Source organism: Lissotriton vulgaris, chromosome 1_1, assembly GCF_964263255.1.
Source record: "Lissotriton vulgaris chromosome 1_1, aLisVul1.2, whole genome shotgun sequence".
Classification (NCBI taxonomy): Eukaryota; Metazoa; Chordata; class Amphibia; order Caudata; family Salamandridae; genus Lissotriton; species Lissotriton vulgaris.
The window spans coordinates 1,557,441,566-1,557,456,332 of NC_141685.1; the positions used below are offsets into that span (position 1 = coordinate 1,557,441,566).

Below are 14,767 nucleotides of genomic sequence, written 5' to 3' on the forward strand. Positions count from 1 at the left end.
CTACTTACCAGTATGCATCTGTTCTTGGCATGTAGGGCTGCTGACATTCATATCTGTGCATAGATCGCCGCCTAGTGTTGGGTCCGGATGATTGCACCTTGTTGTCCTGGAAGAGTCTTCGAAGTATCACAAGATAGGTGACTCCTCCCCTGGACTTCAGTGCGCATGGGCATCTTCTCCATCCTCAGATTATTTTTCGCCATTGTGGCAGAGATGGAGATAGTAAAGTAAGAGATGGACATGCAAAAGATAATGCTGTAGCTGCAACAGGCACCGGGGAGGAGGGCGGGTGATATGAATGTCAGCAGCCCTACATGCCAAGAACAGATGCATACTGGTAAGTAGCATATTTCGTTCGAGGCATGTGGGCTGCTGAATTCATATCTGTGCATAGACTGTATAGAAGTATCGCCTCTAGCGGTGGTTACCTGTGCCAGCTGCAGCAGTTTGAAAAAGAGTTTGGAGGACAGCCTGGCCTACAGCAGCTTGCTGCTTTGCTTGTACGTCTTCACAGTAGTGTTTTCTGAAAGTGTGTAAAGTAGACCATGTGGCTGCTCTACATATGTCTTCAAGAGGAATATTTCCTAGGAAAGCCATGGATGCCCCCATTTTGCGTGTAGTGTGTGCTCTTCGGGGGGACAGTTAACATGAGTTTAGCTTTTTGATAACATATTTGAATGCATTTAACTATCCATCTGGCTATTCCTGACTTTGATATGGGATTTCCTTTATGTTGTGGTGAAAAAGCAACAAATTGTTTTGTTTTTCTGAATGATTTAGTTCTGTCCACATAATAAAGCAGAGCTCTCTTTACATCTAGTGTGTGTAGGGCTATTTTAGCTACCGACTGTGGATTTTGGAAGAACACTTGCAGTTCTATTGATTGATTAATATGAAAAGTGGATATGACCTTTGGCATGAAGTTAGGATTTGTTTTAAGTACTACCCTGTTAGCATGTAGCTGCATGAAGGGTTCTTGAATCGTTAGTGCTTGTAACTCGCCTGAGTGAAGTAATGGCAATCAAGAATACCACCTTCCATGTTAAGAATTTCAATTCGCATGAATGTATAGGTTCGAAAGGAGGTCCCATGAGTCTGGTGAGTAATATATGTAGATTCCAGACTGGTGAATGTGGGTATTTTGGGGGAATCACTCTTTTGAGACCCTCATAAAAGCCTTGATTGCTGGTACCAGAAACAGTGAAAAATGTCTGTTTTGGAGATATGCTGTTATAGCAGCAAAGTGTAGTCTTATAGAAGAGTATGCTAGGTTGCATCTTTGAAGATGCAGTAGGTCACATACAATGTTCTGTATGGAAGCATCTAATGGGTTGATTTGGTTATTGTTGCAGTAGATAACAAATCTCTTCCATTTAGCTGCATAGCATGCTCTAGTAGTTGGTCTTCTTGCCTCCTTAATGATATTCATGCAGTCTGGATGCAAGTTAAAGTATCCCAATTCTAAGACTTCAGGAGCCAGATCGCTAGGTTCATCTGATTGGGATCTGGGTGTCTGATTTCTCCATGGTTCTGAGTTAGAAAATTGGGTGCGAGGCGTAGCCTTTGATGAGGAACTACTGAAAGCTCCAGGAACGTTGTGTACCATGGCTCTCGCCCATGTGGGAGCAACTAGGATCATTGTGAGAGACTGTTGCCGTAGTGTGCGTGCCACCAGCGGAATCAGTGGTGCTGGGGGAAAAGCGTACGCAAATCTGCCTGACCAGTTCATCCATATCACAGTGCCCTGTGACAACGGATGTGGCATTTTGAGTTTTCTTTTGTGGCAAACAGGTCTATCTCTGGTTGACCCCTCTTTTTGAAGAATGGCTAGAGAACTTGGGGGTGAATTTCCCATTCGTGCAGTTGTTGGCTTTGTCTGCTGAGCAGATCCGCTATTTGATTGTCTTTTCCTGGTAGGTGTTCTGCCAGGAGAAAGATGTTTTTGGGAATTGCCCATTTCCATATGCTCTGTGCCAAGTGGAGTGTGTGTTCCTCCCTGTTTCTGGATATAGTACATGGCTGTCCTGTTGTCTGTCCGGATCAACACAGTCTTGTTGTACAAGTATTTCTGGAATGTTTTTAGGGCTAGAAATATTGCTAGCAACTCTAGTTGATTGATATGCAGTCTCTTTTGTTTGATTGTCCAGAGCCCTTGTACTGTGTATTTAAGTAGGTGGGCTCCCCAGCCTGTCAGTGATGCGTCTGCTGTTAGTACTAGTTGTGGATCCGGCTCTTGGAACAGTCGGCCCTTGGAAAGGTTTTATGGGTTCCACCACTGCAGGGAGTTGTAAGCACGACTGTCTACCAACACTAGGTCTTTTAGTAGTCCTTGAGCTTGGTTCCACTATCTTGCAAGGCACTCTTGCAGTGGACGCATTTGAAGTCGGGCATGGGGGACAATGAATATGCAAGAGGCCATCATGCCTATGAGCTGCATGAAGACTCAAGGTGGCAAAGAGTGTTTTGGCAGAAATTTGCAAATGAGCACTTGCATGCTGGTTATCCTCGCCGAGTTTGGATATGCCTTTGCCACTGAGGTATCTATGGTAACTCCCAGATATTGTTGTGTGTGGGATGGTTGTACGTGGGATTTTGGGTAGTTTATTGAAAAACCTAGGCTGTGTAGCAGCTGAAGTGTCTGAGACGTGTCTTTTAGGCACCGTTTGTACGATTTGCTTGTATTAGCCAATCGTCTAGGTATGGAAACACGTGGATATGTTGCCTCCTGAGATGTGCAGCTACTGTCGCTAGGCATTTTGTAAACACTCTTGGAGCTGTGGTTACCCCGAAGGGGAGGACCTTGAATTGGTAGTGTTGACCTTCTATTGTGAACCTGAGATTTTCTGTGAGCTGGATGGATGGGTATGTGAAAATACGCATCCTTGAGGTCCAATTTTGCTAGGAAGTCTCCTTGCTGGAGCAACGGGAGCACTTGCTGTAGTGTGATCATATGGAAGTGCTCCGACAGTATGTATTGATTTAGGGGTCTGAGGTCCAATATGGGTCTGAGGGAACCGTCCTTCTTGGGAATAAGGAAGTATAGTGAGTATACTCCTGTCCCTTGGTGTTGGAAAGGGACTGGCTCTATGGCCCTCTTTTCAAGCATGCATTTCACCTCTTGTTGTATCAGGGTAATGTGTTCTTTGGACATAGGATGGTGTCTTGGTGGTATGTTTGGTGGGGTAGAGGTGAGTTCTAGGCAATAAACATACTGGATGATTTGTCTCACCCACCTGTCCCTGGTAATTGCGTTCCAGACAGGTAGGAATTGTTGGAGTCTGCCTCCGACAGATGTTAGATGGTCTGGAGGTAGCGTGATGAAGTCACTGTTTTGTGGCAGTGGAGGCTCTGGTGTTATTGCCTTCACGTCCTCTCCCCTTGTTATTGTTGCCCCTATAACCTCCTCTGTTGGGGTTCTTGTTAAAGAAACCTTGGGTGTTGCTTTTGTATGTGGACGAGGTTTGTGAAATATTGCCCAGTGTAGCTGCTCTGTATGAGGAGCGTCGAAAGGAACCTCTGTGTTGTTGAAACTGCAATGCGCCCATTGATTTTGCAGTTTCTGTATCTTTTTTCATTTTCTCTAAAATGGTGTCAACTGCAGGGCCAAAAAGGAAGTCTTGATTGATTGGTTGGTTGGTTAACCCCTTCCAGGCTCATGACGAGCTGGGCTCGTCATGAAGTAGCCTCCTACCAGGCTGATGACGAGCCCAGCTCGTCATGATCAATGGACTTTTGAAAATTCCAGCACAGGAGGAAAATATCACTAGCAGCGATGGTGTTAAGAATGGTGGATTGCACCTCGTTCTTAAAGCCAGAAATACGTAGCCATGCAGGTCTTCGTAGTAAGACGCTAGTGTTAATGGACCTGGCTGTAGTGTCAGCTGCGTCAAGCGCACATTTAATGGAGGCGTTTGTAATAAATTTCCCCTCCTGTATGAGGTCATTAGCTTGGGCTTTGAAAGGCTCAGGCAGGTGTTGCATTAATCTTTCAAGCTGGTCATAGTGTGCTCTGTCGTAACGAGCTAGTAGAGCTTGTGTATTTGCTATTCTCCATGAATTGGAAGCCTGTAATGCTACCCTTTTACCCGTGGCCTCTAGTATTTTGGACTCTTTCAGGAGGTGGAGCTTCTCCTGTTGTCTGTGAGTTGGCCCTTTTGCGTGCATTAGCCACTACTAGTGAGTCTAATGGTACTGACCTCTGATATAAGTAGGGTCTGTAGGGGCTGCTCTATATTTCTTTTCAATCCTGGGATTGATTACGCGTACTCTGGCTGTATCTTTAAATATATCTGGCGCGTGTTTTAATACCTCTTTTAACATAGGAAGTGTTCTGACATTCTTTTCTGAAGTAGGGAATGTATCAAATAAAAGAATCTTCATCTATAGGGTCATTGTGCATGTCTACGTTGTGGTACTGTGCTGCCCTATCTATTAGCTGGTTGAAGACAATGGTGTGGTCAGTAGGTGATGGCTTTGTTGGGTATGAGGCGGTGTCTGGGATGGGATGCGTGTCATTTGGATCAGTAGGTTCACCCCATGGTTCATCTTGAGGGTTAGGATCCTCTGGATAGTCATAATCATGTTGAGGATCTTCCCCTGTGTCACCCTCATTGTCCCCAGAGTGAGTAGGAGAGTAAGGAGCAAAAGGCGTAGTAGGCATAGTAGGATAGAAAGGAATGAAGGGTCTGGAGGGAGAAGTCTCAAAGTCCTTCTTCTTTAGAGGAATGGGGGAATGAGAGTCTGTGTCCAATGGCCTATTCTTCCTGTGTAGGATTGTGACTTTACCAGTCTCAGGGTTTATATAAATTTGTGCCTGAACTTTTTGGATGTTATAACAGCCCATTGTTCTCAGAGGCCTCTTCCTCTAATATAGACTGTCTCATTTCAGAAACATGTTGGTTTATGCATTTTTCCCACATTTTTAATCCTCTCAATAGAGCGCTTGTAGTCTGTGAAGAGGAACTGAGTGTAGGGAATGGAGACCAACTTTCTGTGCAGGTAAGCCAGTCTATTTCCGTTAAGGAAGCTATTGGGCAAGGTAAATGTGGAAAAGCCCTGATGGGCTCCCAGTTGATTTGTTCAAAAATAGCCCTGATTTATGGGTTCCCTTACTTGTAGATATATTCAGAGCTGCTATTATTGCACCCCCCCCCCCATCCTGGAAGGTAGCTACTGTAGTCCCAATTTATAAGAAGATCCAGGTTGTTATAGGACTATCTCCCTAATAGATACTTCAGTTAAAATTTAAGGGAGGATGCTTTTGTCCCGCCTAGAAGGATGAGCTACCTCAACTAACATTCTATCAGAGGTCCAGTACGACTTTAAGCAGGATATGGGCACGGTTGAGCAGTGTCTAAATGTGTCACTTAATGGGGGCAAATATACCAAGTCCATGAAGAGCTCTTTACATCTACCATGTATGGATTTGTCGACTGCATTCAACACTGTCAATCAAGCCAAACTCTGGTATAAATGGGGAACATGGGGGTGAAAGAACCCCTCGTTATTCTCCTCTGGAGAATACATTCTAGTACTACAGTGAAGATTCTGTATGGGCTGGAAGGCAAGTGTATCCCTTCTATAGTTTCAACCGAGTACATCTTGCCTGCCTCTTTATTCCTGATCTTCATGAATGGTTCAGAGACCCACCTATTGCTAGAGAAGTTAACGTTTTCTGAGAATGGGCACTAGGCTTATCCCCCTTCCTCTTTACACAGACCTTGTGGTCTTCTCAGCTAGAACAGCAAACAGTCTTCAAAAAGCTCTGGAAGCCTTTGTTACATTTGTCTTCTTTGGATTTGAAAATAAATTAACATAAATCCTACGAAATGGTATGTGAGCCAAAAAAAAACTAGGTTCAAGGCTTTCTACCTCCAGGGGAATCTGGCAGTAAAGGTGTCTAACTTTTGTTATTTGGGTCTTCTTTTTAACTCACAGCTAAGATGGGACCCATTGCTAATCCTAAAGGCTCAACAAACCAGTAGAGCCATTGAATAAATGTTCAGTTTGCAGGATAATTGGGTCATAGACCTGTAAAAGAAATGATGGCGCTTTTTAATGCCAAGTGTCTTTCCATTGCTTCATATGGGGCTGGAGTGTGGGGGTATTTTTACTACTCCAGACTTAAAATCTTATAAAATGGTTTTCTCCTGAGACTATTGATTGTACCTCAGGGAACTTCACACATTTTTTTGTCATTCAGTGGTGGGCGTACAATTTCTAGAGGATTGTATGGGTTTGGCTCTGTTACTTCTATGGATAAAGGTATGGAATACATCAGAATTAGGATTATCTAGACTCTTCCTTCGTGATTGTTTGGAGCTCGAGAACGCGGACAGTATTCTCTGGCTTGAATATATATGCCACAGTTTTAGGCAGCTGGGGCTCAGTGGGCTTTTTGAAGAACCAAATCAAATAACTTGTGCAGCAAAAGCCCTATTTATGCCTGCCTACTTTGAACAGGCCCAGGACAAGCGCTTACGCAAACTTTCTGCAAATTTATACCCCGTTATTTTTAATTGGAAGTCAAAATTCTATTATAGAAAATACTCAATACAGATTTTATTCGACAAGCATACATTTGGTTACTGTACACTTGTTAGTGGCATTTTCAGTCTTAGGTGGGTGGCAAAATAACCTTCTGCCATGTCCGTGTGACCGTACCCTGCGTCAAAGCACCTTACACTTTTTACTTTTTTATGCACTTTGCGTATGCAACGTTTTTGGTCCCTGTTTGGTGCTCTTGTTGTTTTAACTCACACCTTGAATGTTATAGATTTTTATCGAACTTTGAAACCCCAGAAGTTCGCCTAGCTGCTATAAATTTTACTAGGGAAGCACTTCACATTAGGAAATCATATAGTCAATGGCTCACTTTGTGACTCCTAAGTGTGTGTCCCGTCATTGTATGTGTCAGTAGATGCTGCTGTAATTGACTTGCTGAATGTTTTTTAATGATGCTTGTTTTATTACTGAGCGCCCACTTATTGTATGCTGTAACTGGATACTTCCGTAATTGATCCATTGAATGCTTTAATTGATATCTGTATTATTTATGGCTGTATTTATTGATATTTGTATTATAGTATTCTTTTATGGCAGTTTAAGCCGAATAAAGATTTATTGAACAAACGTTTTAATATGATGGTCTTGCATGTAGATACATTTTAGCCTTTGTTGTCACAAGTGCATCCATTCTAAATGTTAATTTGAAGTTTTTGAGTAATACATGTGGACTCTTGACTTGACCATATTCACTCATTCGCCACATAATCTGCAAAGGTAATTTCAACTTTTTAGATTAATTTGGTTAGCTACTGTTTACAAACAGAAGCTCTGTTTGTATTGATTATGATTTTCAAACTATCACATGATTAACAAACATTGTTCCCCTTTTCCGAAAGGTTGGTTATTAATGATAATATGCAGCTGTTCATGAAAAGCAATTCCAGTATGGGCTGTTAGTGTTGTAAATTTGTTTTCATTGATGCAAAGTGTAAACCAATAGTAAAACAAAATGTTAATTGTAGTATGCAAACAATCTTATCTTCTCCCATCAAAGCTGATCGATTCTGGTAGAGTACAATTAAAAAGATTTGAGGTATGGTGCTGTCTTGTGCTTGAGCAGGAGTGCAGGATTATTTGGCTGCCTTGCTCGTCAAACTATGTTGTTGGCTGGATCACCTGTATCTAGTCTTATAAGTGAAGTGGTGTGCAGAAGACATTTGTATCTTCATATGCATGAGTAAGTAAATGTGCTGTTTAGAGCTCGGTGTTAAAATGCCTGCAAGCTTACCGTTGATTCCCAAACACTGTATGCAGGAATGTCCGTTTCATTGGAAGTAAAGCACAATCCAGTCAGCATCATGTGAAAACAGTTATCCATGTTGCTAACACCAGCGAGGAATGTTATAGCTAGGCCATCCATGACTCCATGCAGGTCAAACTTTTAATATGCACATAATGATCTAACTCTCAAACCATCTCTCTTTGTCTCTGACATACAGGTCATTTTGAAATACGACTCCCTTAATAACTGGCCTCTCAGATTCCCACAGACCACTACTCTACTGGCACACCTACATAGAACCTAAAGGCTTGGCCAAAACAACTGCCCTTCGCACTAACCCAGCCACATTCTTCCAGTCACCGCACATCTTCTGTAAGGGTACAAATGTTTGCCGCTTGCTAAATAAATTTGTCTTCATCTATCATAGATCATAAGCCTGATTATGGATGTTTGGTTTCCTAATGCAAATTTGCTTCCCAGCCAGTTCAGTAATTATTTTGGTTTATGAGGTTGATACCATTATACAGCAACTGTGCCCATCTAATCTCCTGTTAAGTATCCTCGGAGGTATGAACCTTGACAACCAGACCTAAAGTATTATCGATTCCTCTCTGACCATTCCTTTACTCATACACCAACCCACTCTGGTAACCAGCTTGATTTTATTCTCCCCTCACTCTTCCATGCCCCTTCAGCAGCAACCCACACACGACACTAGCGATAGTGACTCCCACTCAAGGCGAAAAATCTTTTCGAATTCATCATCAAAATTATTTTATTCGGCATACAACAATACCATAAAAAGTACAGTGTTAAAAGAACATCACAATCATTATAAAACCATGCTAAAAATCTATGTACAATCAATTCATGAAATGAGATTATTACCGCAATGATCATCTCAAAGGAATAGCATGAAATGTTCTGGATTAAGGTGATTTGGCAAAGCATTCAATGACAAGTTGCATTTAAAATATGACAAATTAAAGCACAGGTGAATAATTCATATGTTCCTAAGGGAGTGCCCTCCCTTTTCCTGATGAGCAGATATTAAAAAAACAAAAACATTTACCCCTCGCCTCTGGTGGTTCTGAGTTTCACGGCCAATCTTAAAATATTTACCGTGCAAAAGAGTGTTAGGGACTCTGCAGACTGTTTCAAACAGTAGGGCTACCTTTGCCTGTTTAAACCTGGCATTCTTTAAAATACTTTTTAAAAATAGTTTCCTAGGATAAGCATGAAAGGGACATAATAAAACAAAGTGAAGCGTGTCCTGCGGAGACCGTTGGTCGCAGCCGCATGGACCCATCGTCTCTATTTACGATGTGTACCCTGCAGGAACTGCCAAAATGTGGTGGAGCAAATTTAACCTAAAGCGGGTCATGAGAAATCTGTCCTGAGAGTTGTGAATATGGAACAGATATGGTTCTATGCCCAAACACGATTTGGCTAGCTGGTGAGCTCTCACCAATAGTTTGGTCAGCTCCCGGTCTTCCCTTAATGCTGCTACACTCTTTAAAAATTCCGTCTTAATGAGGCCCTTGTCCTGGGGTAACAGTTTTGTCGGATGGGTAAAATATTCAGCGTAGCCCAAACCCGTCCGTGTTTCCCTGACATATTTAAGCCAGGGAATATTACGACCCCGATCCCGGGCCATGCAGTCCTTTAATATCTGCTTACTTAGCATAGCTTCTGGGTTTGTCCATATTTTGATCCAGCATGTGAGGGGTTTGAGTTGCAACCTGTCACTAATGTGAGTGAGCCCCAATTCCTCATGAGCAATATGGGAGGATATACTCTGGGGAAATTTCAATACCCGTCTCAGATATTTGTTTTCTTCTGTTTGAAGCTTTTGTGAATCGATAAAGCCCCAAACCTCACTGCCATAGAGAATTTTGGCGCAGCATACAGAACTATACAAATTCAATATTTGCTCCGGGGACCAACGGCCTAGCCTTTTTGCGAAATTTAAGGGATTGTAAGAAAGTTTATTGTTTCAGTTAATTAAAACCATAACCATACATTTTATAAAATCAAGTACTACAAATGAAGCTCTTGATATTGGTCTACATTCTGTTTCCCTCAATCCTAAAACATTGTTTCTAGTGCAAATATATATATATATTTTTTTTAAATATAGACGTTTTAGTGTACACAATATGCAAGTTAAAAATCGATCAAAAGACATTTGTTGGTCCATGTAAAATATGACTCCCAAGGTTCTGGTACTGTTCCTTGTTGAGTTCGGGAGAGCCCTCTGCCGCAGGGTCAGCCATCCTATTACCCTATTCTAGGCAGGGGACCAGGTTACATTTCAACGCTTGAGCATGAGCCAAAAGGAACTTTATTAATAGGCAGTTCAAACAAGTATATGTTGGGTTTAGGGTTGCCATAATCGTCGATCTGCATGTTTCTTATGCCTCGATCATTCATGGCCTTTTTTATGAAGATGGCTCGAGCATGGGCTTAGTTCGGGCAGATGTAAACAAGATGTATAAGGTCCTCCTTGCTGTAACAACATAATCTACAAAATTTGGGACCGTCGTGAATCCAGATTGGTTCATCCATGGTGGAAGGGAATTTTCCCAGTCGTAGCGCCATTAGCTGTTGTTTTCTATAGACCGGAAATGTGATTGTTAGATATGGGGCTGCAGTAAGTGTTTTGTATTTGGATATAACCATCCAGGCATGTTTTCTTGTGCTGAAAATGGTTTTGTCAGTTAAAAGTGAATGGAATTTTAAACTTTTTGCGAAATTCATATTTGCCCCTACAGAGCTAATTAATGTATTGCATTTCTCATCTGCTAAGGCTTTGAAACGGAGGCGGCTATCAAATAAGATCCCCAGATATGAAAATGCCTGCACTTTTTCCAGTCTATGGCTGCCTATTGTGTAATTAGATTTGCTATTTGAGGTTTTTCCTATTTCCATAATATACGATTTGGTAAGATTGGGTGGCAAATCTAAACTTTCCATAAAACGTACAAAGCAGTCTATAAGGCACTAGAGTCCACGCGCAGTGGGTGCCAAAAGCACTGCGTTGTCCGCATAAAGCAACACAGGAATCCCGCTCTGTGCACAATCCACCCCTAAGGCTCTAAGCACCTGGGCTAAACCATTTATATATAGGGTGAATAGGAAGGGTGCCAGAATACAACCCTGCCTCTCTCCCCTTGAGAATGGGAAGGCGTTGGTGGTACTTCCCTCATCATCATATCTAACCTGGGCAGTGGTATTCTGGTGCAGTGCTCTTAAGATATTTATCAGTCCTGGGTCAACTCCTAGAGCCCCCAATGATTCCCACAGTTTCTTTCGATTTACCCGGTCAAAAGCTGCCGTCAAATCCATGAAAGCGGAGTACACTGTCCCCTCACTAGCCACAGTGTACTTGGCTACCAGGAGGTATAAATTGTGGCAATGACCGGAGGTGGAGCAGCCATACCTGAACCCATACTGGGTATCAGTAATGATGTTATGTTCGTCCGCCCAATCCATTTATTGATTAAGGATGGCCCTCCCTAACACTTTTGCTGTTACATCAATAAGTGAGATGAGCCGATAACATTGTGGGTTATTTCTATTACCCTTTTTAAATATGAGAACTATAGTGGCCGTGGACCAGGACGCTGGCATCCTAGTCTCCACTGCTGCATTTATTACCCTGGTTAATATGGGCGCCCAGAGTTCTATCTGGCTCATAAGGAGATCTGGGGGGATCCAGTCGGGGCCCGGAGCCTTATTCCTTGTCAGCCCCTCAATGCCCACCTTTATCTCTCCCAAAGAAAAAATTGTCTTGGATGGAATCAGTTTCTACTTCTGCTGAGGGCAAATCATCAGTACTGCCATAATTATAAAGTCCCTGGAAATGCTCAAGCCAGATTTCTGGTAGAATGTGACATGCTAGCTTAGGTTTACTGGAGTCCTGGAAACAGGGGTCATTGATAACTTTCCATAAATAGGTTGAGTCCTTTAACTCAGCTGCTTCTCAAGTTCTCCCAGGCCTGTTTCTGCAGTGAGATCTTGCGGCATATCAGTATCTTTTTGTACCGCGCCCTACAACTTGACACCTTCATCTTGTCTTTGGGTACGATTTTTAGGGCTGACTTCAGTTCCCTCAGAGCGGTAGAACATTGATGATCAAACCACCTTGGGGTGCAAGATCCTTGTTAGTCTTTCTGCTCCTGAGCAGGCCATCAATTTGTTGGGCAATGCTTTCAAATGCTTTGATCAGGTCTACCCCCTCCACTTCTAGATCTAGACACTTCCAGACCTGCTGTTCACTCTTTGTCAAAGTTCTGTAAAATGCTTCACCATCAATATGGACCCATCATGTGTAAGGGCATGTGTGCCCAGGACCTTACTCAGCACCCTTCCCTCCCCTGAGTGTTCCGTATGCCAGCCCTCTATCATTGGACAAAACTACCATTTTCCCCCACTGATTTTTAGGAAGGGGCACGGATGGCAATTGAAGTCACCCGCTAATACCAGCTGGGAACTCATTACCCCTTGCTAGTCTATTCCTGCCAGCCGAACTCCTAGTTCAGTCAAACTTAATAAGGACTGTCTCGCGGTGATGGCCTTGTAAAAGTTAACAAGGGTTAGATCAAAACCCTTGTTACTATACTTAATCCCCAACATACAGTCAGAGTCCCTACCTAAATCCTCCCATCTCCCTTGTAGTCTCAGATCCACATAAGGGGTCAGACCACCTTTTGCTCGCCTTGAGACTGCCTTGCATGCAGGAACAAAAAACATTTTATATCCTTCTAGGGCAGCGACATTGCTATTTACCTCCCATGTTTTCTGTAGGTAAATGTTGTGAAATTTCTTAATATAAGCTAGCCAGTTATGGTTTTTATTTTTAGAAGACAACCCTGCTATATTCCAGGAGATTATCTTGATGTCTCTGGATGTTTGGCTGCCTGGGTTTTCAGGCCTAGGATTGGTGTACGTTCTGGGGGGCTCACCAGATTTGCCGGCATTTCCCACTATACCTGTCCCACTATGCTCTCCATCTCCCACAGGAAGAATTGAATGGGTTTGCTTAACATTGTTGTGCCTGACCCTCCTAAGGCTCGAATAGGGGGCAGACTGCCCCGTGTAACGCCATTCTCAAGTGACAGCCCACATGTCAGTCAGTCTATTTAATTTAGGACTGAAACACTATGAAGAGGTGCTTACCGGTTGGTTAGCGAACCGGTCCTACCCTCCCAATTTGGTCCAGCTAGATTCTGCCTGTAATCACCTTGGTTATTCACACGCATCATGTCCCTATAAAAAAAAAAAACAGGGGGAGCTTTCTGATGCTTGACTCACCCTGGTATGGACCCCTATGTTGGTTAGAGAGGTCTCTTACGAACTCTGGATGCCTTAGATTTAGTATCACGCATTCTCCTGGAAAACTCTTCCTACTGTTTCCAATCCAGGACACTCTCCTTGCCATTAAAATGTGCCTATGTTGTAGAATATTAAAGCCTGCGTTTTTGACCAGCCAATGTGCAGTCTTATTAATCAGGGTTCTCGGGGTTTCTTCTCTGTCATCCCTGCAGGCCGAGACCCCTGTTAAGACCACTGTATAGGGACACAATGCTGGCGGCAGATCCAAAATCGACAGACCCAGAGTACTCTGTACAAGGTCTGCTGATATTGGCTCTATTTCATTGTCTGTGGCCACTCTTACCTCAACGTGCTTGGGGTCTGTATTTGAGTTAGAATTGTTAGCTGGCCTGACACTATTTAGGCCTAAGTCCTTTCCATTAATACTTACCACCACTGGTCCCTTATTTGTGGCCTCATTTGCTCCTTCAGGCTGTCCACAATCATGAGTCCCTCCCCCCGCCCCCCCTCATTACTCGTGGCTGACTTAGGGCGTGGTGCTACCTCTAATACCCCTGCCCCATAGTCGTGGAGGATACACTGCTGCCTTACACAAGTAGCAGGGAAAGTTTCCCTTCAATCACCTTCATTTTCTCATACACAGGCCCCAAGTGATTAATTAACATTGATTCCAACTTTGCTCAAAATAAATGTTCTACTCCCTGATTCAGCTCCATCTTCCCGCAATTTTGACACTGTAAATTGGCTGTAGGCCCCCCTACATCTTTAACCCTACTCGTTTTTACCACACCTCTCTGTTTTGGTTTGGGTCTCAACAGGTGCTGCCCCCCTCTCCTAGTTCTAGTGCCCAGAGCCATGGATTCTGCTCAAGGTGAGGCCATCTGTGTGGTGTCCCTAGCTTTTAGGGCCTTCTTTGAACGTGTAATTGCCTCCCCGTCTGCCTTAGGCGTAGTACCTAAGCCTGATCAGACCACAGCTGGTACCAACTTCCCTTCTCCGTACCTGCCCCATCGGGTGGCGAAAGATTAGGTCGGAGTGCCCCTCTGACTCTTCTATAGTGATCTGTGACTGGCTTAAGTCAGTGATAGACACATCAGTGGGATGTATTGGCAAACCCGCCCCCTGTGGTAGAGGGGTGGCATGAACTAGGGCCCTTGTGCTGTTGCTGGGAGTTGGATTTGGTTGACCTGGTGGGGTCCCCACATTGGGAGATTTACATGTGGCTAGAGTTCCCATAGATGATCGCTTATGTTCTAGAATTGTGTCTTACGAAAGTCTCTTCTCTGTCAGCTGAATTTCATGAATTAGCAACAACTCTGCTCTTGTGAGAAAGGCGTCAAGAGACCCCTTTAACTCGCCCCACACCGCAGAGGTTGTCATCTTATGCTCACTCATGCTGGAAGGTGTAGAGGAAACAAAAATGTGTAAAAGCTTGTGTTACACTCAGCAGAGGTAAAATCAAATCGGGGGGAAAAAACAGTACAGGCTGGTGCCCCAAAAACTACTGGGGTTCAAGTGTGCATCTGTCCCTTAGTCCATAAATGTCCTATCACCTTAAAAGCGTAAAACAGCCCTCCTAATTCTAGGTACAAAAATACGGGACAGCTGAGCAGTATTTACAAACCAGTCCGAGATGCTTCC

General features: G+C 43.4%; 1 protein-coding gene across 2 annotated transcripts in view; it reads left to right on the forward strand.

The window, feature by feature from the left end:
- FRS2 (fibroblast growth factor receptor substrate 2) overlaps positions 1-14,767 on the forward strand; it is a 320,399-nt gene that overhangs the window by 87,630 nt on the left and 218,002 nt on the right. The gene's annotated exons all lie outside the window — the stretch shown is intronic.